A 27,579-nucleotide genomic window follows, 5' to 3' on the forward strand; every position below is an offset into this window, starting at 1 on the left:
GAACTATACAGTAAGAAGTTACAGAACCTCTCACTCTCATTCCTCTCAGCAAGAAGTACTCTGCTTTTCATCTCAAAGTTAACCCTCTCTCCCTCTAAGTCTCTTTCTCTCTCTCTGACTCTCGCTTTTTCTCTGAAGAGGCTTAGATGCTTTATCAGTTGGGGAATTCTAAGAATTAATGGACTAGCATATTATTCTTGGAGGTTGGAGGTTGTGTTTATCTATTTTTTCGTACGTAGTTTTCCCGATCAGTGGGATTTTGTTGTGCTTCTTTCTCTCTAGTGCTTTGAGACGGAGTTATATTCATTTGAAAATTAAAATGAGCGTTTCTTATTGGTCAAGTCTAGGTAGTCCCTCCCTGTTTCAGGCCCCTTTCTTCCATTTTCTGCCTAATGAATACGACCCTGGTTCTTGCTGAGTTAAACCAGGACACTGTTATAGCCTCCATGGAGCATGATATAGACTCTGTATTATAGAGCATGATACAAACACATGTTGAAGTATCATGTGGATAGGATTCACGATTGGTTCACAATTCACCACATCAAGTTATGACCCTTTTTTATGCAAAAAATTAAGAAAAGAAAATCTTCACACATTACTATTCTGTTATGTCATAAAATATGGTTAGTCTCAAGAGTCAACACTAACCGTTTGAGTCCTAAATGGCAACCTATTCCCTACATAGTGCAATACTTTTGACCAGGGCCGTATGTGCCCTATAGGGCTTTGGTCAAAAGTAGGGCACTAAACAAGCTTTCCAACAAGCTTTCTCTACCCTTAACCTTGTTCTGAACACCTCCAAAACAAAGGTCATGTGTTTTGGTAAGAATGCCCCTCCTCCCACAGGTGTTATTACTACCTCTGAGCCTCATAGAAGTTTTTTTTTTTTTACCTTAATTGAACTAGGCAAGTCAGTTAAGAACAAATTCTTATTTTCAATGACAGCCTAGGAACAGTGGGTTAACTGCCTTGTTCAGGGGTAAAACGACTGATTTTTACCTTGTCAGCTCAGTTCAACACTCTAACCACTAGGCTACCTGCCACCCCATACTTGGGAGTATGGCTAGATGGTGCACTGTAATTCTCTCAGCACATATCTAAGCTGCAGGCTAAAGTTAAATCTAGACTTGGTTTCCGCTATCGTAATCGCTCCTCTTTCACCCCAGCTGCCAAACTAACCGTGATTTATAGATCGAAGGTAAGGGTGCTCTCGAGTGGCTAGATGTTCTTTACCATTGGGCCATCAGATTTGCCACCAATGCTCCTTATAGGACACATCACTGCACTCTATACTCCTCTGTAAACTGGTCATCTCTGTTTACCCATCGCAAGACCCACTGGTTAATGCTTGTTTGTAAAACCCTCTTAGGCCTCACTCCCCCCTATCTGAGATGTCTACTGCAGCCCTCATCCTCCACAAACAACACTCGTTCTGCCAGTCACATTCTGTTAAAGGTCCCCAAAGCACACACATCCCTGGGTCGCTCCTCTTTTCAGTTCACTGCAGCTAGTGACTGGAATGAGCTGCAACAAACACTCAAAATGGACAGTTTTATCTCAACCTCTTCATTCAAAGACTCAAGCATGGACACTCTTACTGACAGTTGTGGCTGCTTTGTGTGATGTATTGTTGTCTCTACCTTCTTGCCCTTTTTGCTGTTGTCTGTGCCCAATAATGTGTGTACCATGTTTTGTGCTGCTACCATGTTGTGTTGCTACTGTGCCATGTTGTTGTTATGTTGTGTTGGTACCATGCTGTGTTGTCATGTGTTGCTGCCTTGCTATGTTGTTGTCTTAGGTCTCTCTTTATGTGGTGTTGTGTTGTCTCTCTTGTTGTGATGTGTGTTTTGTCCTATATTTATACTGTATTTATGTTTTGTTTTTAATCCCAGGCCCCCATCCCCATAGGAGGCCTTTTGCCTTTTGGTAGGCCGTAATTGTAAATTAGAATTTGTTCTTAACTGACTTGCCTAGTTAAATAAATACCTTCTCGGGAGGTATTGCTGTTGTAAATTGGCCTAAAGGCTCAGACACACCGGTATGATTGTCAAACGTTTGCCTGCCTGAACAGTGTGTCGGCAGTCAATCTCGTTTGTGTTCACACAGCAAAGACCTTGAAGTCGTCAGCCACTCAGCTTTGTTCAAATATTCCAAACCAGAAGGTGGCAGTAGCATTGTTTGGCAATGCATGTCTGTGTGTGTTGTTTTCTGGTCTAGATAGCCAATGTTAGCTAGCAAGCCAGCTATCTACCAGCGCTAAGGGAGCGGTCGAAATATACATAATTGTTGCCGTTACCTTGGGGGAAAATGGGGGAGGGTCATGCTTTTTTGAGTCAGTGGGAGGGTTTAGCATTTGTTTTATTTAGTCCAGGGGAGGGTCATGTAATTGGTAATCGATTAAATATCATATTGCTTAGTGTTTGAGAATTAGTTGCTTGTTGCATTATCTCGATGTGTGCCCGATGCTGCCCTTCATCCCTGATTCTCTGCTGGGCGTGCAATATCAAGTGCGCCTAGTGTGGTCTCAATCAAATGATCCACAACCTATACTACAGGCTATAGGCCTTGGCTATACGAAGAGCATGCTCAGACAAGCACAGGGAAAAGTTATGTTTCTAATAAAATGTACTTCCTTCCCAAGTTTTTGCGTTGCTGAGATGGTGTACATAAAACTAGGCTACACTGCGTTACACAATGCAATGGATAGGCGTTCCCAATCATGAGCCACGGCCTGCCCTGCTCTTGCTGATGTAAACCTTTTTCTGCTGCCTAACCAATGACTGTGCAGTGTACGGTGGCACTTCAGGAGGTGAGTCAAAGGATTCTTCCAGAATACATTCAATAACTATGTGTGCGGACTAGGCCTACGGATGTCCTGTTCAGTTTGAGAGGGAGAGAGCGAAGATGAGGACTGGAGGTAAGCTTGCTACTGCTATAATAGATTTGAATGAAAACGATATGTTTCATTGCCCATAATGAAGCTATTTATCAGAGTTATTGACCTCATTATAAGTCATATTCAAGTAATTTACATAACTTACATGAATATGAAGCGACAGCCGCGGAGATGGACAGCGCATGGGGTGCTGAAAGTATGCTAATTCCAGAAGGCCTAATTCATTTAAACAGTCTTCATTTTAACTTTAGGCTGCTAACAACAAGAGGGCTTCATGTTGGAGCCTATTTCTTGCTATTCAAGAAATAAGAGGTATGCCTACCTATTTGACAGACAAAATTATAGTCTACTATCCATAGATTTTGTCAGCCAATTCCATCAATCACCATGCACTCCTTAAATATCTCAGTGTCAGTGAAGAGCTTGCTGTTTTAAGTTAAAACCAGGGCTCGAATTGAGAAGTTATGTGAGGGAGTTGTGGCTTTTGCTAAAGAAAATTACCTAGGCCAACCCCTTGTTAGCATAAGAATTTGAAAAAAATGTAATGGACCTGATTATATAGCGCAATCTATAACGACACTTTAGTCCGCAGTGCTTTATGCTAGAAACAAGCTGTAAAATGACGGAGAACAACTCAGATGCATATGTGATATCTTTGATTTGTCTCTATGACATTCAGAGGCTGAGCTACAACCTTCTATAGCCGAGGAGACACAAACTGGACTTTGCTTGGGAAGTAATGTGCTATTCTGTCACTATCAATTGACGTTCGATATTTCAAAAGGCTATTAAGCAACAAACTAACTCTAAATCAGTCATGAGCAAGCCAGGTAGCCTAAGAAGGAATGAAAATGAATAATTTAGTCTATATCATTATTATTTTAAGGCTATAGCCTGCCATTTAAGAAATCAATTGTGAAGCATTTGTGACATGCTACAGGCTGGCAGGAGCACTCAGCATTTCAACAACACATCAACAACAGCACTTCAAAAACATGCCTATGAATTTCGCATTTAGGCGGTATAAAATTCTATCAAAAATAATAATTACTTAGAATTAAATAATAATGAAATGAAAAAATGCCTTTGAATTCACTTGTTTTCTTTGGTTTGAGGATCATGCGGTGAGCTACAGTATGAATGCCTAGTTTGTTAATTTAGTCTAGCAGATGCTTTAATATACCCATACCTAATTACTGTCAACACAAATCTATTTTGTAACAACAAAAAAGTTGAAAAAAATTTAACCGTTACATGTGCTATATAGGCTGATGATATGTGGCTGCTGTGTTAAACAACGAATGGCTTGTCTCGACTTCATTGATGATCAGATACTTCAGTTGTAATTGGTTCTGTTGAGCTCAACTTTTACAACTTTTACAAAATATGACTATCCTCCTAATAGCTTGTATAGAAATCAAAATGTCTCTGGTGCTGCAGCATGCGCTCATTTGTTGTAATGCTCTGTTGTGGTATTAAAAAAGATTCTGCTTGTCTTCAGTCATGTAAAATGATGTAGAATTGCATGAAATGCATTAATAAAAGCATTTTTTTCCCCCTGGACTGCAAATATTATACACTGCTCAAAAAAATAAAGGGAACACTTAAACAACACAATGTAACTCCAAGTCAATCACACTTCTGTGAAATCAAACTGTCCACTTAGGAAGCAACACTGATTGACAATAAATGTCACATGCTGTTGTGCAAATGGAATAGACAACAGGTGGAAATTATAGGCAATTAGCAAGACACCCCCAATAAAGGAGTGGTTCTGCAGGTGGGGACCACAGACCACTTCTCAGTTCCTATGCTTCCTGGCTGATGTTTTGGTCACTTTTGAATGCTGGCGGTGCTTTCACTCTAGTGGTAGCATGAGACGGAGTCTACAACCGACACAAGTGGCTCAGGTAGTGCAGCTCATCCAGGATGGCACATCAATGCGAGCTGTGGCAAGAAGGTTTGCTGTGTCTGTCAGCGTAGTGTCCAGAGCATGGAGGTGCTACCAGGAGACAGGCCAGTACATCAGGAGACGTGGAGGAGGCCGTAGGAGGGCAACAACCCAGCAGCAGGACCGCTACCTCCGCCTTTGTGCAAGGAGGAGCAGGAGGAGCACTGCCAGAGCCCTGCAAAATGACCTCCAGCAGGCCACAAATGTGCATGTGTCTGCTCAAACGGTCAGAAACAGACTCCATGAGGGTGGTATGAAGGCCCGACGTCCACAGGTGGGGGTTGTGCTTACAGCCCAACACCGTGCAGGACGTTTGGCATTTGCCAGAGAACACCAAGATTGGCAAATTCGCCACTGGCACCCTGTGCTCTTCACAGATGAAAGCAGGTTCACACTGAGCACGTGACAGACGTGACAGAGTCTGGAGACGCCGTGGAGAACGTTCTGCTGCCTGCAACATCCTCCAGCATGACCGGTTTGGCGGTGGGTCAGTCATGGTGTGGGGTGGCATTTCTTTGGGGGGCCGCACAGCCCTCCATGTGCTCGCCAGAGGTAGCCTGACTGCCATTAGGTACCGAGATGAGATCCTCAGACCCCTTGTGAGACCATATGCTGGTGCGGTTGGCCCTGGGTTCCTCCTAATGCAAGACAATGCTAGACCTCATGTGGCTGGAGTGTGTCAGCATTTCCTGCAAGAGGAAGGCATTGATGCTATGGACTGACCCGCCCGTTCCCCAGGCCTGGATCCAATTGAGCACATCTGGGACATCATGTCTCGCTCCATCCACCAATGCCACGTTGCACCACAGACTGTCCAGGAGTTGGCGGAGGTCTGGGAGGAGATTCCTCAGGAGACCATCCGCCACCTCATCAGGAGCATGCCCAGGCGTTGTAGGGAGGTCATACAGGCACGTGGAGGCCACACACACTACTGAGCCTCATTTTGACTTGTTTTAAGGACATTACATCAAAGTTGGATCAGCCTGTAGTGTGGTTTTCCACTTTAATTTTGAGTGTGACTCCAAATCCAGACCTCCATGGGTTGATAAATTGGATTTCCATTGATTATTTTTGTGTGATTTTGTTGTCAGCACATTCAACTATGTAAAGAAAAATGTATTTAATAACATTATTTCATTCATTCAGATCTAGGATGTGTTATTTTAGTGTTCCCTTTATTTTTTGGAGCAGTATATATATTCATGCAGTGCTTGTCCACGGTGGTCTGTGAATCCACAGCCTTCTGGCTACTTTGTCATGTAATGCTTACAAACACGAAGAGCAATTTCTAAAACTCAATTTCTAAGGCTCTGGTCTCCTAGGAGTGAGGGTAAATGGTAGGCATGTTCTCTGCTATCCACTATGTTTTAATGATCATTTTAGGTATAGGGGAGGGTCACTTGTTTTTTTTTTTCAAGCATTCAGGGAGGGTCGGGTAGAAATATATTTTACTGAAGAGCTGGCCATCCATTTTAATTTCAGATAGGTCCGATTTTCTCCAGGTATCCCTCATTATAAATAACGTACAGTCCATAATGTTGCAATTGTTGTAAAAAGCCCTTGATATTAGCCAGATGGGCACACCTAGAACTAACTAGAAAGATGACAGGGAAACCCTTAATTCACTCTCCATAATCGCATACAGCCCATAGATACATTTTTTGCTAGCTGGCTAACGTTCGTTAGCCAACGCAATGGGCTTCGCAGGAAAAAAAAGAATAAAAACAATTAAAATGGAAATATTTACTATACAACATTGTAATGAATACTCAGGGAGAAAATGGTGTAGATTCATGCACAGAGTGCAGCAGGTGTTTATTTCACAGAAGGCAGGAATCATGGTCACAGGCAGGCAATGGCCATACACAGGTAGCAAACAGGCAAGTGAATCAAAACTAGGACTGAAGGCTATAACTGGTTCTCACAAACGAGCTAGGAAAAGGCTTAGTACAGTCAAAACGAACAATACCTCACAAAGGTCCAAATAGAATGAACTGAACTAAGTAAGGAGCTGATGAGACCAGGTGAGTAAGTAACACAGGTGAAATCAATGAACAAAAATGAAAGACAGGGCTACGTTCAAGAACACAAAGAAACAGGGCTACGTTCAAGAACACAACGAAACAGAACACAATGTTGACTAAGAAAATAACTACAGAACCTTACAAACATAAGAGGATAAAAAACTAAAGAATTACAATAAAAACTGAATGACTTAAAGGCAAAGCTAAAAGGTGAGTTTTAAGATCCAGTGTCGCCCCCTCAGGTTCTCTGGCAGGGGATTCCAGAGGCTGCCTCTCCATGCCTCTAGTAACTGTAAGCTGTTGCGCTACCTAGGTAAAGACACTGCATTGACTCTCGGCAGCCAGCTCAGGCAGCTGCTTCGTGGAAATAAATCCATTGTGATTTAATTATAATGTTACTAGCTACAGTGGCCAGACTTGGAGGAAGTATTTCATGTTTTGTGCGTTGTGTCTGTGCACTTAGCTAGCTACCATTATTGTTGGAGCTTGGGGCTTATTAAGATTTTCGCCGTACCCTGTAATTACACCTGCAACCCTGTACATGTGACTGTTAAACTTCTAATCTAATCTAACCATGATCCTATACATTGCAATGAAAGGTGACTGGCTCATTTAGCAAGCTGCAAAGGGGTGGATGATGTCACCGGGGAAAAAAATATTTGTTTCTACCTTTCGGCTACACTTGTGCTCTCTGATTGGCTCAGGGTAGAAATGGCTCTCTACCGATGGCATACTGTTTGACCATGAAGAAACGGAAGAGAATGTCACCAGTCAAACGCCACCGGCGGATGGTCCATATAGCACACCGGAACAAATGAAGAACGGTGCGGAGTGCATGACCCTGGCAACTTCATCTTGCGTTAGTTAATGAAAGCACTGGCCAAACCACAGGACACAACCAGGCCTACCTGAGCCACAGAGCTCTCCTCCTCCATTTTGAACAATCAAGGTTTTGCAGGGTGGAGTGATTTTCTTCTACGCAGAATACACATTTATTTAATGATTATTGTAAAGTACACTGGAGTTGAGTGTGATATCTGCAAGAAGGGAAGGCTATGTGATGTGAATGGGTTTTGAAAAGTTCAAGAGCGTTGGGCCAGTAACTGAAAAGTCACTGGTTCGAATCCCTGAGCTGACTAGGTGAAACATCTGTCGATATGCCCTTGAGCAAGGCACTTAACCTTAATTGCTCCTTAAAGTCGTTCTGAATAAGAACATCTGTTAAATGACTAAAATGTAAATGTAAAAAACAAGTGAACGCAAATGTTATCTTTTACTAGTCTTTTTTCTTCGTCTTTATATCCAATACTGTATACCTTGGGATACTCCCAGACATGTCTTGAACCCGAGAACACAGAAAAAGTTTTAAAATGTTAAAGGGGCAATTTGGTATTCAAACAACAACAAAGTGGTCACACCACCATTCCACTGAGGGATGGAAATGGATGTACCAATCCCAGATTGCCCTTTAAACTACAAATGTGTTGTAAAAATGCAGCAGAAAATCAGCTGATACATAACATTATGGCGATGTCAATGACAGGCTGTGGTGGGAGAAGCAGGTCAATCCCACCTCATAATACTTGCATCAACAACCTGGGAGGCTTTCTTTTGTCATCGTGGTCTGTCTTCTTAAAAATTCTGCTGAGTTGTTTCACAGAAAGACAAGTGCATCCCAAATGGCACCCTAATCATGATATAGTGTACTACTTTTTACTTGGGCCCATAGGCCTCTGGTCAAAAGTAGTGTACTATATAGGGAACAGGGTGCCATTTGGGATGCAGACACCACCAGCTACTGTACTATTCAGCTAGTTGCCCGACTGGCCACCTGGGTATGATTTGGTATGCAGTGTTTTCTCCTGCTCCTGTCTGGCTGTTGTTGGTTAAATTAAATATTGAAATGGTTGTTGTATAATTCTGCCTAGGGTCACTGATTCTCCCTGGTCCTGAGTGAGACATCAGCTCTCCAACAACTGGTCCTAGGCTGCATCAAATGGTACCCTATTCCCTATGTAGTGCATTACTTTTGACCAGAGCCCTATGGGTCCTGGTAAAAAGCAGTGCACTACATAGGGAATAAGGTGCTTGGGACATAGATTTCCTCTCCAATCTTGGCAAGAAGGCTGCCCATAATTAATACACAAGAGCAGTTTTGTCTGAAAATGGACCAAGTTATGTTACACTAACTGCAGTGTTTTTTTGCAATCAGTAATATTTCATTTTTCAGTACGTTCTTTTGGGGGTAGTACAGTAAACAAGTATCCCGGTCCCAGATCTGTTTGTGCTGTGTGCTGTATAGCCAATGGCAGAAAGAGTTGTCTACACAGCACATAGCACAAACAGATCTGGGACCAGGCTAGAGTTGGCTATAGAGCACAGACGGATCTGGACTGAGTTTGATAAATGCTGCTCTAGGGCTTTGAGTGAACCCATGTCCTCATAATAAGCTATTTGGCACCATCTAGTGGATTAAAGCCTTCACGGCTTCAGTACAGAAATGCATCCAACTCCTACAGCAGTGGAGGCTGGTGGGAGGAGCTATAGGAGGACAGCCTCATTGTAATGGCTGGAATGGAATCACTGGAATGGAGTCAAATACATGGTTTCCATATTTTTGATGTGTTTGATATCGTTCAATTATTCCATTCCAGCCATTACAATGAGCCCATCCTCCCTGCAGTACTTCCGTACTCTAAAATAGTGACTCACAAATAGTGACTCACATGTACATGACATCCATATGGTGACAGTAACTTAACAAACATAATGTACACTCAATAAAGCTGTCATCAGCCCTTCAATTAATAGGGTATCAGGTGACAGAAAAACATTGTATAGATGTCTTTAAAAACATTTTTAAGCCTTTCCTCTATATCAGGTGTATTATTTCAGAGGCTGCCATTGATGTTACTTTAGGTTTCAGTTTCTGATGTGTCTCTGACACTCATACCCTAGGGACTGTTCTCTGGGAAATTCACCCAGCATCAGGGAGGGCTGTGTCCCAAATGACACCATATTCCCTGTATTGTGCAGTACTTTTGACCAGAGCATAGGGACTAGGGAGCCATTTGGAATGCATCCAGGTAGAGTGAATCCAAAGACAACGCCAACCACCAATCATTATCTGCCTGGCAGCATTATAAGACACACACACACACTAAGACACACACACACACACACACACACACACACACACACACACACACACACACACACACACACACACACACACACACACACACACACACACACACACACACACACACACACACACACACACACTGAACAGGACTCTAGCTTTGGTGTGATTTATTTGATCCTCCTGATGGATCTCTTAGCCTCTGGTGATGGGAGTGCAGGGGAATCAATGCAATGTTCTTTAGGAAGACAGGAAAGGGAAGGATAGTAGTCCAGCACAGGATTCAAAACACTGGCCATGTCTGTGAACATTGTGACCTCTATGTAGACAGATATTTACCAAAGGTAAGCTACTGTAAAAATAAAAATGACTTATTAAAGACATTGGAGAAAGTATGTGAGTTGCTGCTGGTGCCACTATTTGCCAAAAAGTAATAGTACAATTTAGCTGAGGAAAGACAAAGTAGCTAGTTTGATGTCCTTTGCACTTTGACAGAGGCACTAGGGCTATGAAAACATGTATCAGGAGAAAGGGTTGCAAGGTTTATGTTTTTGAGGTTAATGTTTTTATTTTCTTGTTCATATCTCCTAGCTCTCAACTAGTCCTAGCACTTCTTTCAATTACAAAAGTCGAAACAGAGTGTTTGCTGTAGCCTATGTCCTTCAGTTGTTGTGAAGAGGAAATTCAGCAGGTCTTGGAGGGAAGTCAGAAGTTGAAAAAAAATGCTTCTTTATTGTTATTTGATTCGATTTATTTCATTCAAGACGAAATTATGCAGAATGCATTTACATTTAAACAATACTTTAAAACAAAATTGTTTTAAGTGAAAACAATGAATTTCGCAGCTTTGTAGGTTTAACAGTTAGAGATGGAGGTTTTTATATTATAGCGACCTTAACCAAACACCTAGCGACCTCATCAAGGGGTTCAGACCTCTTGGCGTACTGGTTATGGTGTTGCCCTGACAAACGCTGGAACTGGTTTTGAGTCCTGGTCAGAGCTACCCCTGGAATTTGCTACATTGGTGTGGGATGGGCAAGAGAGGTGTGTACACGCAAGGGACTTGGTGTAGAGAACCGTGGGGACATGCTCTCCTAAAGGAAGGGGGCAATGTAATGACTTTAACACAACACCTTGCAACCTCATCAAGAGGTTTGGACCTCTTGGTTAAATAGTTCAGATGTTGGCTTGACAGTTGCTGGTCCCAGGTTCAAATCCTGGTCGCGGCAACTACCCACCCGAATTCACTAATATATTTCCTAATGTTCAGGGACCAATCACAATGGGAATACAATGAGGTACAAAAATCTCATAAATTGTTTTTAGCGGTAAACTGATCAATAGATTGTGGGTACATCGTGTTATACTTTTCAATGGAAGAGGGTAATTTAGAAAAAATACATATAACATCCTCCTTCATTTCTCTATCTGTAAAACCCAACCCTGGCGAAGGCTAAGGGCCAAAACACGTTTACTCTTTACAATTAAGAAGCAGTTTAATCAATGATTGCTAATATTCAGTGAGTCTTGTTGTATTGTCTTGCATATCCTACCGGTAAAAAATGTTTTACAGATTATAGGGCGATTTCTCCTATAAATAAACATTATTCCATAATAAGACCCAATCCAAACAGCAGGTGGCAGTACTGTTACATTAATTGTTTTAGTCTTGTGTTTTTCCTTCCCAAACACTGAAAGGGATTACCTCATAATCAGGGAAAACCCTGTTCATGACGCCTGGTGCTCGACAGAGGGCTCTTCGCGATGCCACAGATCTCAGAATACATCAATTCCCCCTCCTGAGCTTTTCGGCTCTATAACGCATACAAATGACATCTTTCCACCGAACAGTTGATTTTGATAAGCGCACCAACTACTAGAGCTGTCTATTATACTTTTTAAGAAGAGAGAGACATAATTGTTGATGTCCACTGACAGCAAGGCTGTTGTCAATAATACTTGAACCAAACTGCAACGACTAAAAAAGGTCGTTTGAAAGGATAGTCTGGATGGAAAACAAGGCTCCTGTTCTTCCTCAAGAAAACTGACAAGCAATAGTCTGAATTCAAGGTAAACCTGGATACATAACATCATGTTGTTACAATGTAAATGTTACAGATTAGCTGTGCATGTTGTTTGGACGCAGCTGTTACGTGTTGTTACAATGTAACAACACATATCGAGGCAGTCTGTGCTCTGCTTGCGTCAACGGAATGTTAATTTTGTTGTGTTGTGTTTTGCGTGTGTGGTCTGCTTTTTGTATTTTTTTTCTGTTTGTAAAGGATTCTTATATTCCCATAAGGGATGTAGGCTGTAGCTGTCCTGGAATGGTTTGTGAAGTAGGAAATTTAACTACACTACAGTGATGTCTGTTTAGGTAGGCTGCACATACACTTAACAATTCCTAGCATGGCTTTTATCCGATTCAGTTGATCAGGGGTATTTCCTTGCACAGGGACCCCTCCCAGGCAAACCGGCAACCAGGGACCCCATCATACCTTAGCTAACTATTTTCTCATCATCAAGTGAATGATAATGGAAAGCAGAAATAATCAACATTTTAAAATAAATAGATTTGGTAAATAGTTTTTAATTATTTTGACATCCTGACATTATAATTGGAAGAGGAAGTATAAACTATAACATAGCCTTGTAGCTAGAAAGATACACTAAATGAACAAAAGTATGTGGACACCTGCTCGTCGAACATCTCATTCCAAAATCATGGGCATTAATATGGAGTTGGTCCCCCCTTTGCTGATATAACAGCCTCCACTCTTCTGGAAAGGTTTTCCACTAGATGTTGGAACATTATTGTGGAGACATGCGTCCATTCGGCCACAAGAGTGTTAGTGAGGTCGGCACTGATGTTGGGCGATTAGGCCTGGCTCGCAGTCAGCGTTCCAATTCATCCCAAAGGTGTTCGATGGGTTGAGGTCAGAGCTCTGTGCAGGCCAGTTAAGTTCTCCCACGCCAATCTCGACACATGATTTCTGTATGGACCTTGCTTTGTGCACGTGGGCATTGTCATGCTGAAACAGGAAAGGGCCTTCCCCAAACTGTTGCCACAAAGTTGGAAGCACAGAATCGTCTAGAATGTCATTGTATGCTGTAGCGATTTCTTGTATGCTTGTATGCTGTATTGTATGCTGTAGAGATTTCCCTTCACTGGAACTAAGGGGCCTAGCCCGAACCATGAAAAACAGCCCCAGACCATTATTCCTCCTTCACCAAACTTTACAGTTGGCACTATGCATTCGGGCAGGTAGCGTTCTCCTGGCAGCCAAACCCAGATTTGTCCGTCGGACTGCCATATCGTGGAGCATGATTCCACTGGTCCAGAGTCCAATGGCGGCGAGCTTTACACCACTCCAGACGATGCTTGGCATTGCACATGGTGATCTTAGGCTTCTGTACAGCTGCTCGGCCATGGAAACTCTTTTCATGAAGCTCCCAACAAACAGTTCTTGTGCTGATGTTGCTTCCAATGGCAGTTTCAAACTCGGTAGTGAGTGTTGCAACTGAGGATAGACGATTTTTACGCGCTTCAGCACTTGGCAGTCCCGTTCTGTGAGCTTGTGTTCCTACCATTTCACGGCTGAGATGTTGTTGCTCCTAAATGTTTCCACTTCACAGTAACAGCACTTACAGTTGACCAGGGCAGCTCTAGCAGAGCAGAAATTTGACAAACTGACTTGTTGGAAAGCTGTCATCCTATAACAGTGCCACGTTGAAAGTCACTGTGCTCTTCAGTAAGGCCATTCTACTGCCAATGTGTCTATGGAGATTGCATGGCTGTGTGCTCAATTTTATACACCTGTCAAAATGTGTTTATTCCGTTGTTGCTGGCAATATTCATAAAAACATTCAACAAATAAATAAATGATCACTTAAAAATGTTGTGGAACCCCTGCAGTACCTTGACCCCCGGTTGAATACCCCTGCAGTGGATACTTTTTTGGGGGACTCATAGGACACCACCTCCACGGCAGCACAGTGAACCCACCTATTTAAATGTGTCATACTGTTCTTGAACAACACCCTTGTTTTCTTCAATAATCAATGTTCTCTTTGCCCTCTTTTTTTGTTAAATACTCTTTGTTTATCATCATATTAGGGTTTTTTCATGTTGTTGTGAATATGAATTGGCAAGCCTAATGAGCCTATGTAGGATAACCAAATCATTCTGCTGACGTACAGTAGTGGGCAGTGCTTGTATAACCCTCTGCAGGAGGTGATTCATGTTTTGTAAATGTACAGGCTTAGTGCCGTGGGCTTTGGCTTGTTCTGGCCTTATATGATGAGAACCAGTCTGAAGGAAAGTAATTATGTGTCCCAAATATCACTCTATTTCCTACATAGTAGTGTACTACTTTTGAACAGAGCCCTATGGGCCCTAGTCAACAGTAGTGCACTGCACTATAGTGAATAGGGTGCCATTTGGGAGCTACCTTCCTGTAGGTTTTTGCTCCAATCCCAGCTGTAACTAACCTGACTCAGCTTATCAACCAGCTAATTATTAGATTTGGGTTGGAGTGAAAACCTACAGGATGGAAGCTCTCTGGGAGAAGGGTTGGAGAGCCCTGGGCTAGAACATGATGATTATGGTGTTATATTTGTCATTAGATATTTGTCATTCTTACCAGTCCAGTCACACACAACCAGTTGATCTTTACAAGAGGAGAAGATACATTCCACAAATCAGCCTCATTGTGGGTAACAGAGTGAGCCACACTTAATTGAACACTTAGGAAGTTTGAGTTAAAATAGTGCACTATTTAGGGAATAAGGTGCCATTTAGGACGCACATCGTGCTTCGTCATTATATCGTTACGTCATGTCCCACCAGCCAGTGAGCTAACACAGCCCCTTACCTTGTATGGCCCAGTGGGCACACATAGCAGAGCTTCTGAGTTAGAAGGCTACTTTAGCCTCCACTGTGATCAGACAGGCCTAGTAGCTGCTTGACAGGCCTAGTAGTCTGCAGACACAGAAAAGCCTCTTGACCCACCAGCCTAGTCTGACTGAAGGCATACTGAAGGTACAGCTGTCCAGCCAAGTCTTTGATATAGGATTGTTACTTCAGTAGCAGCAATGACCCAAATATTGTAACAGTTTAAAAATATATATTATGTCTCTCTTTGATGCACAGTATTTGATCCTGAATTGTCTGAAAAAACTCCATGATACCTATAAAGCAAGCAGATCCATTTTTACCTCATGTTCACCTTACCTATCCACAGCTCCCATTGGTTTTGAACATACAACTACTGTGTGCCCCCTCTCTCTGAATCCCTCTAACAACCACCACACAGGTCCAGAACCTAGCTCTGGTCCAGGCCGTTATGTGCGGCTTGCTGGCGCTGAAGGCTCCTTGTGCCCTGAACCAGAGCTATGGAGAACCATTCTGGGTTGAGAGTGAAGGAGAGGGCAAGGTGCAGCTAGATTAGTGTAAACGGAGCTGAAGAATGTTTCTTTCATGAGTAGTGAGACAGACCTGAAGGCCAGGCCAGGGTTCCAGTGCTGAATCCAGAACATTATGTGCCTGCCAGGCAGCTGGCTCCCAGTCTTCCTGCCCACAGCATAGCCGCACAGTACACTCTGCCCAGGCCAAGCTAGCCACAGCCACACACAGAGAGGTCTGTCTGTCTGTCTGCAGACAGCAGCAACCTGCTCTCTCTGCCCAGTGCACTGCCCTCTCAGGACAGACCTGTAGATAAATAGCCCAGACCTGGCAGGAGACCGCTGATTCAGTAGAAAGCCATACGGTTGGTGTGGTTAGATGGACAGCACTGTTAGCTTTTGATGTGGTACATTCATATGAATGGTTTAGGAACTAATCTCTTGTGACATTAACATTATTTGGTTCTGGGTGCTAAAATTAGAACAGGTTCTTCTAGCTCCTATCTCTGTTAGTTATCTGAATTCTGCATCTGAGATCAGAAGTGTCAGTTCTAACTAGGACTGGGTCAACTCCATAGCTGTGATGGTACTTCAAGTGTAAGTCTTCATAATGATTTCTGTCTGATCAATGTATGATCAGTTCAGAAGCATTGATTGTATGTGTGGTGATGGTGAATGCTGAAAAATGTGGTAATCCAGGAAATGTTAAGAAATGTAATTTGTGTTCTGTTCTGCTTTTTTTCTGCTGTTCTGTTAGTGAACCTTGTGTCCTCTGGTAGACTGGAAGTCATTTCAGTCACATGTCATGCCTGCAGGTGGAATGTGATGGGCTTAGTCCCTAATTTGTATTTGTATTTGTTAAAAGTAGTGCACTATGTAGGGAATAGTGTGCCATCTGGAACGTAACCATGGTGTCATACTTTACAAGTAAACATGGTAAGTGTTCGCAAAGTAAGTCCTCTAAGCATCTTAAAGATGTCTGTGTGACTGACTGTGAAGAAATCCAGCGGAAAGTGAGAAATACACCCAGCCCACACGAGCTGTTGAATTTGTGATTAAAGTCAAGTTCAGCTTTAGCTCATTTGCACCTTGCAAACTTTTGTCTGACAGTAGGCTACATTTATATGCACTGATAGCAAAGGCTTAGCTCACTGTTCAATCTGCATTCAGTGATGAAATGCACTAAACCATTCTCCATGTAAAGGTAGTGAAAACATTGCATCCCTTTATAGTCAGATGGTTTAAAAACCTTTGTTTGGCCATAAAGCACTATGTGTCCTCATTATCCAATGGGCATAAAAGGGATTTAGTTAAAATATACATTTTCATTCCATGGTGTGTGGCCTCTTCCAACTCTAGCAGTAGCCAGACAGGAAGACTTTGATTCACCTGCTTGCTTCACCATAACCAACACCACTACAGTACATAGCCTATACTCTTCAGATTTGATTAGGCACTTTGAGAAATGAAACATTATATCAGAAAACACAAATCGTTGGGGATTGTGAGTGATCACTAATCCCCCTTCATCCCCAACCAAGCATTCATCTAATCTGGTGATCACTAATCCCCCTTGATCCCCAACCAAGCATTCATCTAATCTGGTGATCACTAATCCCCTGTGATCTCCAACCAAGCATTCATCTAATCTGGTGATCACTAATCCCCCTTGATCCCCAACCAAGCATTCATCTAATCTGTTGATCACTAATCCACCTTGATCCCCAACCAAGCATTCATCTAATCTGGTGATCACTAATCCCCCTTAATCCCCAACCAAGCATTCATCTAATCTGGTGTTTGTGTTTGTGTCCAGCTAGCTAAGTGGATCATGTCATTCACATGAAATGACATTCCGTCTGATAGAGGCTCATCACTAATGTGGCAGTAGTATATGAAGTATCTATTGATCATAGACATGCATGTATTCATGTATATACTGTACATGCATACGTTTGTGTTTACTGTATAGACTAATGCTACACCATTGTTATTGATATCTGAAAGGGGTATGCTGTATAGGGTTTTATTAAGGCATTTTCCTATCCCCACTTCCAATCTCTAAATACTGTGAATTGAAGTGAACTTGTTTTTCAGCTCTCCAAGTAGCCTAACCATTGCATGCCCCCCCCCTCATTCTTTCGCTTACTTACTCAGCCTTCTTCAGTCCTCAGCATGCCTATATCCTGCCTGTGTGAATGGGGCCTTTAGGATTCAGCAGGCAGGGTGCCAGTTGTGTCTTGTGCCAACAACAGGAAATGCTGCGGTTTCCTCAGGCTGCTGTCACTTCCTTTCCTTGGCTCCCGGGTCCAGGACTCAGTAGAAGGCTATGGTGGCATCCCAAATTGCATCCTATTCACTATTTAGGGCACAACTTTTGGCAATAGGGTTCTGGTCAAAAGTAGTGCACTATATAGGGAATAGGGTGCCATTTGGGATTCAGACAATGTTTGGGGCTGGGCTATAATCTTTGGAAGGATAGAATTGGAATGAATCCCTTTCTAATGTTATCACTTCATTGTAAACAGTACTGGAGGAGAATACATTTTAGATGAGCAGAGCATGTTTGTTTAGAAATATAGGCTGAGCACTGAGCACAAAGGGAGGAACAGTCATATTTCCTCGTGAACTGAACACATTTCCTGTATGTCCCGAATGGCACCCTATTCCTTATATAGTGTACTACTTTTGACCAGACACCTATTGGTATTGGTCAACTGTAGTGCACTAAATAGGGAATAGGGTGCCATTTGGGACATAACCCGTATAACACTGCCTCTCCTCTCGCCCTGGGGCCAGCCTGTCACTCACTACTAACTCACTGGCTCACGTCCATGTATTACAAACACATACTGTACTGTGTTTCTTAACTGTACCTCTCCCTTTTCCCTACACTCCCTTTCTCGTTTCCTCTAGCACTGTTCTCAATTTAATGTTTCAGCTTGCTCTCTCCTCCCTCTCTATTTGCCCCTCTCCCTGGCATGCAGTACAGCAGTAGTGTGTATTGTACCAAGGCCGAGCAGATGGAGCAGCGCTGTTCCTGGTGTAGGGAGGGCAGGTGATGTAATCAATGCAGACCTCTCTCTCTCGCACGCTCTTTTTTCTCCGTCTGTCTCTTTCTCTCTAACTCCATCTTTCTCTCTCCCCATATTTCTCTATCTCCCTTGCATTCTCTTTTTGTTTCTCTGTCCCTGTCTGTCCCTCTATAATTTTTTCAATTCAAAAGGCTTTATTGGCATGAGAAACAGTTTATTAGGTACACCACCCTGTTCGCAAAAATTATTCGCTCCTACAGGCAGTGAGTCACGTGGCCGTGGCTTGCTATATTAAGCAGGCATCGAGGCATTCAGTTACTGTTCGATTGAACGTTAGAATGGGCAAAACAAGTGACCTAAGCGACTGACGTGGTATGATCATCGGTGCTAGGTGCGGCGGTTCCAGTATCTCAGAAACGGCCTGCCTCCTGGGCTTTTCACACACGACAGAGTCTACGGTTTACAGAGAATGGTGCAACAAACAAAAAACATCCAGTCAGCGGCAGTCCTGTGGGCCAAAACAGCTCGTTGATGAAAGGTTGAAGGAGAATGGCAAGAAACCTGCAAACTAACAGGCGGGCCACAAACAGGCAAATAACAGTGCATTACAACAGTGGTGTGCAGAATGGCATCTGGGAATGCATAACTCGCCGGTCCTTGTCACGGATGGGCTATTGCAGCAGACGACCACACCGGGTTCCACTCCTATCAGCTAAACACAAGAAGAAGCAGCTCCAGGGGGCACAACAAAAGGGAAGACCACCCATTACTTAAATGTAAAAAGGAATACATTTAAACTAAATAATAAATACAAAAATGTTGTATGGTGAGAACAGACCAAAAAACCAAAAGGTGGTGGAAGCCAGCATGCACATCCACCCAGACCAGAGACAACACGGTTCATGAAGTGCTGGAATGTTGCAGGTTTATTATGCAAACCAAAGTTCTGTTCAGACACTTTGCACACCACCGTAAAAGGACCAGTGAAATTAGCCTGAAAAGGAGAACCTACAATAGGTAACAGAGCTAAAACCTGGTCACCAGAGCTAAATTGTCAATGTTCAGACCGACGGTCATAAATATTCTTCATATTTACTTGTGCACTTTCCAGTTTCTCTTTTTCCATTTCACTTGCAGAGGGCAGTCTATTACGAAAACCATTGACATAATCAAGTAAAATTTAGTGGTGGCTCTACTGTTCCGCAGCTGTCCTGCAACACAGCCAGAGGGCCACGCGCTGCATGTCCAAAAACCAAATCATTTGGACTAAATCCTGTACTCTCCTGACAACTTCTGGCAAACAGTTCCTTCATACTCTCCCCATAATAAGCACAGGGAGTTGGCTGAGGGCTCACCCTTGGCCCAGCCAAACTACCCGTGTGCCCCCCCCCAAAAAAATTATTGGGGGTGCCTCTCGTGCTTCCCAATCGGCGTGTATAAAGCTTCATACCGGCGCCGCCCCGCCTTGGCTGCCTCTATCTCCTCCGGTGGGCAACGGTATTCACCAGCCTGGTGCCATGGTCCAGCCCCGTCCAGAATCTCCTCCCATGTCCACGATTCCCTGTAGTCCACATAATTCCTCTCCAGCTCCTTACTCCGCTGCTTGGTCCGTTTGTGGTGGGTAGTTCTGTAACGGTCGTCGTACGAAGTAGACCAAGGTGCAGCGGGAAAATGTATACTCATCTTCTTATTTATTATAAAAGAAGGAAAAAACCAAAAGAGAAACGTATACAAAAACGAACGAACGCCACTAAACAGTCCTGTCAGGTGCTACATACACTAAACAGGAAATAACTACCCACAATTCCCATTACCAAAACACCCCTATACATAGGACCTTCAATCAGAGGCAGCGAGGAACAGCTGCCTTCAATTGAAGGCCAAATCAATAAACTAAACATAGAACTAGAAAGACTAGACTAGAACATAGAAATATATTAACATAGAACATAAACCAAAACCCCGGAACACTCTAATCAAACACCCCTCTACAAAACACATAGCCCAACAAACCCCGAAACACTCTAAACAAATACCTCCTGCCACATTCTGACCAAACTAATATAACAAATAACCCCTTTACTGGTCAGGACGTGACAATCTGTGTAATCTGAGGGATGATATGGTCATACATTTGGCAGGAAGTTAAAAAGTGCAGCTCAGTTTCCACCTCATTTTGTGGGCATTGGGCACATAGCCTGTCTTCTCTTGAGAGCTTATGGTGGCCTCTCTCAATATCAAGGCTATGCTCACTGAGTCTGTACTATGTACATAGTCTAAGCTTTTCTTGATTTTGGGTCAGTCACAGTGGTCAGGTATTCTGTTTGGGACCAATTAACTATTTTTATCTCGCTCTCTCTCTATTTTGACGACTCTCTCTCTTTCAATGTCTCTCTATCTTTCCTCTTTCTTGCTCTCTCTCTATTTTTCTATCTCTCTCAGAAGCCAGGTACAAGCTAGAGAGGAACTATTAACTGACTACCTGATCACATAATTTTATTCTAGTTTGCTGTTTCATTAACCTGAACTAGTTGTATTATTTTCTTGGTGCTGGACATCTCACCATTGGCCTTATCAAGTGAAATACCACTGTCTGAGGTTTCTGTTCCATTTATGTAAGAGCCACTAGAGATGTGTTGTATTACTGTACAAAAGGTTTGAACTTTAGCTGAACTTTTCTCTTGATTGAGGAGAAATGACTCACTCTCTGCAGTGTTTTAGTGATTCACAAGGGGAGAGATCTCACTTGACTGTACTTGGGTTGGTCTCAATAAAGGCAAAAGAGCATCCGCAAAGTCAATTTGCCCACAGACTCAAGAGAAGAGATGAGAACACCTTTTATAATTCAAATGATCTCTCATGAATTGCCTCTGGTATTTGTATCTATGTAGCTTACATTGTGCACTTAGTCTGTACTCAGCAATAAGTCAATGGAGTCTTGCTGTAGGCTAGTAAGACTCCACCTTGGACATCCTCGAGACATAGAGATGGATATTGGTTGTTTCGCTAGTTGACTTTGGTCCTCTGTAGCTCAGTTGGTAGAGCATGATGCTTGTAACACCAGGATAGTGGGTTTGATTCCAGTGACCAACCTTATGTAAAATGTATGCATGCATGACTGTAAGTCTCTTTGAATAATAGTGTCTGCTAAATGGCATATATTATATATAACTGGACTGTTACTAGGAGACAGAGTCCCCCTCAAGTCTTTCCTGGTTATTCCACTGAGTTCTCAGTCTTTCCCTCTTCAAGAGGGTTAATGTAGAGCACGTGTCAAACTCAAGGCCTGCGGGTGGAAAAGCAACCTCAGTCAACATTGAAATGACTAAAACCAAATCGAAACTGTGTAGAAATTATATTGGACCTACATTTATATACAGTAGTCTCTTCACTCTTTCCATGTTGCTAAGAATCATCGAAAACGAAAGCTGAATTGTCAGGGAGCGTCGAAAATTCCAAAAACAATGGATAGAGGGCTATTTTTTGCTCATTTTGACAGCGAGGAAATATAACACATTATCAGTGTGGGCCTCCAGACCTCAGTGAAGAGTGAATGCGGTCCGCAGGCAACATTTGTTTGACACTCCTGATGCAGAGAGAGGGTGCACACACAATAAATCTTAAATACTTATAATACATTTTGTTAGTCTTTACATTTATTGAATTAAATATAGTTCAGCTGTCCCTGACATTTCAGCTGCTGCCTTTCTCAAGGTATGTTGTTGCAAAGGGTTAGAGCGGTAGCTAGCTTGGTAGCTTGTTAATTCTGAATGTGTAGATCAGAGGTGTTCATTCTGTGTCACGTCCTGACCAGTAAAAGGGGTTATTTGTTATTGTAGTTTGGTCAGGGCGTGTCAGGGGGTGTTTGTTTTGTGTGTTTCGGGGGTTTTGGTGTATGTTCTATGTTTTCTATTTCTATGTGGGTTTTCTAGTTTTTCTATTTCTATGTTAGTTTTGGGAACAACCTCCAATTAGAAGCAGCTGGTTGTCGTTACTTCTAATTGGAGGCCATATTTAAGTGGGTTTATTTTCTCTTGTGTTTGTGGGTAGTTGTTTTTCGTATAGTCCTTGTGTCCTTACGGAACTGGTGGTTGACGTCGATTTAGTTTGTTTAAGTGTTCACTTTTTTAAATAAAAGAAGATGAGCATGATACCCGCTGCGCCTTGGTCCACTTTCTACGACACACCTGACATTCTGACTGGTGTAGGTCAGACGTGTTCATTCTGACTGGTGTAGGTCAGACGTGTTCATTCTGCCTGGTGTAGGTCAGACGTGTTCATTCTGCCTGATGTAGGTCAGACGTGTTCATTCTGCCTGATGTAGGTCAGACGTGTTCATTCTGACTGGTGTAGGTCAGACGTGTTCATTCTGACTGGTGTAGGTCAGACGTGTTCATTCTGACTGGTGTAGGTCAGACGTGTTCATTCTGACTGGTGTAGGTCAGACGTGTTCATTCTGACTGGTGTAGGTCAGACGTGTTCATTCTGACTGGTGCAGGTCAGACGTGTTCATTCTGACTGGTGCAGGTCAGACGTGTTCATTCTGACTGGTGCAGGTCAGACGTGTTCATTCTGACTGGTGCAGGTCAGACGTGTTCATTCTGACTGGTGCAGGTCAGACGTGTTCATTCTGACTGGTGCAGGTCAGACGTGTTCATTCTGCCTGGTGCAGGTCAGACGTGTTCATTCTGACTGGTGCAGGTCAGACGTGTTCATTCTGACTGGTGCAGGTCAGACGTGTTCATTCTGCCTGGTGCAGGTCAGACGTGTTCATTCTGACTGGTGCAGGTCAGACGTGTTCATTCTGCCTGGTGCAGGTCAGACGTGTTCATTCTGCCTGGTGCAGGTCAGACGTGTTCATTCTGCCTGGTGCAGGTCAGACGTGTTCATTCTGACTGGTGCAGGTCAGACGTGTTCATTCTGCCTGGTGCAGGTCAGACGTGTTCATTCTGACTGGTGCAGGTCAGACGTGTTCATTCTGACTGGTGCAGGTCAGACGTGTTCATTCTGACTGGTGCAGGTCAGACGTGTTCATTCTGACTGGTGCAGGTCAGACGTGTTCATTCTGACTGGTGCAGGTCAGACGTGTTCATTCTGACTGGTGCAGGTCAGACGTGTTCATTCTGACTGGTGCAGGTCAGACGTGTTCATTCTGACTGGTGCAGGTCAGACGTGTTCATTCTGCCTGGTGCAGGTCAGACGTGTTCATTCTGCCTGGTGCAGGTCAGACGTGTTCATTCTGACTGGTGCAGGTCAGACGTGTTCATTCTGACTGGTGCAGGTCAGACGTGTTCATTCTGCCTGGTGCAGGTCAGACGTGTTCATTCTGCCTGGTGCAGGTCAGACGTGTTCATTCTGCCTGGTGCAGGTCAGACGTGTTCATTCTGCCTGGTGCAGGTCAGACGTGTTCATTCTGCCTGGTGCAGGTCAGACGTGTTCATTCTGACTGGTGCAGGTCAGACGTGTTCATTCTGACTGGTGCAGGTCAGACGTGTTCATTCTGCCTGGTGCAGGTCAGACGTGTTCATTCTGACTGGTGCAGGTCAGACGTGTTCATTCTCTCTCTCAATTCAATTTAAATTAAATTTAAGGGGCTTTATTGGCATGGGAAAAAAATCGAATCAAACTTTATTTGCCACATGCGCCAAATACAACAAGTGTAGACTTTACCGTGAAGTGCTTAAAAAGAAAGTATTTACCAAGTAAGCTAAAATAAAAAGTAATAATAAAAAGTAACACAATAAGAATAACAATAATGAGGCTATATACAGGGGGCACCGGTACCGAGTCAGTGTGCAGAGGTACAGGCTAGTTGAGGTAATCTGTACATGTAGGTGGGGGTGAAGTGACTATGCATAGGTAAACAAACAGCGAGTAGCAGCAGTGTACGGGGCGGGGGGGGTTCAATGTAAATAGTCCGGTGGCGATTTTTATGAATTGTTCAGCAGTCTAATGGCTTGGGGGTAGAAGCTGTTGAGGAGCCTTTTGGTCCTATACTTGGCGCTCTGGTAAAGCTTGCCGTGCGGTAGCAGAGAAAACAGTCTGACAATTTTATGGGCTTTCCTCTGACACCGCCTATTATATAGGTCCTGGATGGGAGGAAGCTTGGCCCCAGTGATGTACTGGGCTGTTCGCACTACCCTCTGTAGCGCCTTACGGTCAGATGCAGAGCAGTTGCCATGCCAGGCGGTGATGCAACCGGTCAGAATGATCTTGATGGTGCAGCTGTAGAACCTTTTGAGGATCTGGGGGTCCATGCCAATTCTTTTCAGTCTTTCGTTGGTGATGTGGACACCAGGGAACTTGAAACTCTCAACCCGCTCCACTACAGCCCTGTTGATGTTAATGGGGGCCTGTTCGGCCCGCCTTTTCCTGTAGTCCACAATCAGCTCCTTTGTCTTGCTCACATTGAAGGAGAGGTTGTTGTCCTGGCACCACACTGCCAGCTCTCTGAACTCCTCCCTATAGGCCGTCTCATCGTTGTCGGTGATCAGGCCTACCACTGTTGTGTCGTAAGCAACTTAATGATGGTGTTGGAGTCGTATTTGGCAACGCAGTCGTGGGTGAACATGGAATACAGGAGGGGACTAAGTACACACCCCTGAGGGGCCCCAGTGTTAAGGATCAGCGTGGCAGACGTGTTGTCGCCTACTCTTACCACCTGGGGGCGGCCCATCAGGAAGTCCAGGATCCGGTTGCAGAGGGTGGTGTTTAGTCCCAGAGTCCTTAGCTTAGTGATGAGCTTCAAGGGCGCTATGGTGTTGAACACTGAGCTGTAGTTGATGAACAGCATTCTCACATAGGTGTTCCTTTTCTCCAGGTGAGAAAGGGCAGTCTGGAGTGCAATTGAGATTGCGTCGTCTGTGGATCTGTTGGGGCGGTATGCGAATTGGAGTGGGTCTAGGGTGTCCAGGAGGATGCTGTATATGTGAGCCATGACCATCCTTTCAAAGCACTTCATGGCTACCGACGTGAGTGCCACGGGGCGGTAATCATTTAGGCAGGTTACCTTCGCTTCCTTGGGCACAGGGACTATGGTGGTCTGCTTGAAACATGTAGGTATTACAGACTCGGTCAGGGAGAGGTTGAAAATGTCAGTGAAGACACTTGACGCATGCACAGCATGCTTTGAGTAATCCGTCTGGCCCAGCGGCTTTGTGAATGTTGACCTGTTTAAAGGTTTTGCTCACATCGGCTACCGAGAGCGTTATCACACAGTCATCCAGAACAGCTGAAGCTCATGCATGCTTCAGTGTTGCTTGCCTCAAAGCAAGCATGAAAGGCATTTAGCTCATCTGGTAGGCGCGCATCACTGAGCAGCTCACATCTGGGTTTCTCTTTGTAGTTCGTAATAGTTTTCAAGCCCTGCCACATCCGACAAGCGTCAGCGCAATAGGATTCAATCTTAATCCTGCATTGACACTTTGCTTGATGGTTTGTCTGAGGGCATAGCGGGATTTCTTATAAATGTCCAGATTAGTCTCCCACTCCTTGAAAGGGGCATCTCTAGCCTTTAGCTCAATGCAGATGTTGCCTGTAATCCATGGCTTCTGGTTGGGGTATGTACATACTGTCACTTTGGGGGACAACATCAATGAAGCCAATTTATTCCTCAATTTATTTATTTTACTAGGCAGGTCAGTTAAGAACAACTTTTTATTTTCAATGACAGCCTAGGAACAGTGGTTAACTGCTTTGTTCAGGGGCAGAACAACAGATGTTTACCTTGTCGGCTCGGGGATTCGATCTTGCAACCTTTCGGTTACAAATCCAACACTCTAACCACTAGGTTACCTGCCACCCCACAATGCCATCGGATGAATCCCGGAACATATTCCAGTCTGTGTAGCAAAACAGTTCTGTAGTGTAGCATCTGCGTCATTTACATTTACATTTAAGTCATTTAGCAGACGCTCTTATCCAGAGCGACTTAGAAATTGGTGCATTCACCTTATGATATCCAGTGGAACAACCACTTTACAATAGTGCTTCTAAATCTTTCAAGGGGGGGTGGGGTTAGAAGGATTACTTTATCCTATCCTAGGTATTCCTTAAAGAGGTGGGGTTTCAGGTGTCTCCGGAAGGTGGTGATTGACTCCGCTGTCCTGGCGTCGTGAGGGAGCTTGTTCCACCATTGGGGTGCCAGAGCAGCGAACAGTTTTGACTGGGCTGAGCGGGAACTGTGCTTCCTCAGAGGTAGGGGGGCCAGCAGGCCAGAGGTGGATGAATGCAGTGCCCTTGTTTGGGTGTAGGGCTTGATCAGAGCCTGAAGGTATGGAGGTGCTGTTCCCTTCACAGCTCCGTAGGCAATCACCATGGTCTTGTAGCGGATGCGAGCTTCAACTGGAAGCCAGTGGAGAGAGCGGAGGAGCGGGGTGACGTGAGAGAACTTGGGAAGGTTGAACACCAGACGGGCTGCGGCGTTCTGGATGAGTTGTAGGGGTTTAATGGCACAGGCAGGGAGCCCAGCCAACAGCGAGTTGCAGTAATCCAGACGGGAGATGACAAGTGCCTGGATTAGGACCTGCGCTGCTTCCTGTGTGAGGCAGGGTCGTACTCTGCGAATGTTGTAGAGCATGAACCTACAGGATCGGGTCACCGCCTTGATGTTAGTGGAGAACGACAGGGTGTTGTCCAGGATCACGCCAAGGTTCTTAGCACTCTGGGAGGAGGACACAAGAGAGTTGTCAACCGTGATGGCGAGATCATGGAACGGGCAGTCCTTCCCCGGGAGGAAGAGCAGCTCCGTCTTGCCGAGGTTCAGCTTGAGCTGGTGATCCGTCATCCACACTGATATGTCTGACAGACATGCAGAGATGCGATTCGCCGCCTGGTTATCAGAAGGGGGAAAGGAGAAGATTAATTGTGTGTCGTCTGCATAGCAATGATAGGAGAGACCATGTGAGGATATGACAGAGCCAAGTGACTTGGTGTATAGCGAGAATAGGAGAGGGCCTAGAACAGAGCCCTGGGGGACACCAGTGGTGAGAGCGCATGGTGCGGAGACAGATTCTCGCCACGCCACGTCAACTGGCCACTTCCGTATTGAGCGAGTCATTGGTGCTTCCTGCTTTAGATTTTGCTTGTAAGCAGGTATCAGGAGGAAAGAATTGTGGTCAGATTTG

At 44.0% G+C, this 27,579-nt stretch overlaps 1 protein-coding gene across 1 annotated transcript in view; it reads left to right on the forward strand.

The window, feature by feature from the left end:
- The first annotated feature begins 11,763 nt into the window (after positions 1-11,763).
- LOC106571257 (probable E3 ubiquitin-protein ligase RNF144A-A) overlaps positions 11,764-27,579 on the forward strand; it is a 50,968-nt gene continuing 35,152 nt past the window's right edge. Inside the window, exon 1 of the mRNA XM_014144079.2 lies at positions 11,764-12,086. The gene's annotated coding sequence lies outside the window, so the exon portion shown is untranslated. The remainder of the gene's footprint in view (positions 12,087-27,579) is intronic.

This window comes from Salmo salar, chromosome ssa15 (assembly GCF_905237065.1).
Source record: "Salmo salar chromosome ssa15, Ssal_v3.1, whole genome shotgun sequence".
Classification (NCBI taxonomy): Eukaryota; Metazoa; Chordata; class Actinopteri; order Salmoniformes; family Salmonidae; genus Salmo; species Salmo salar.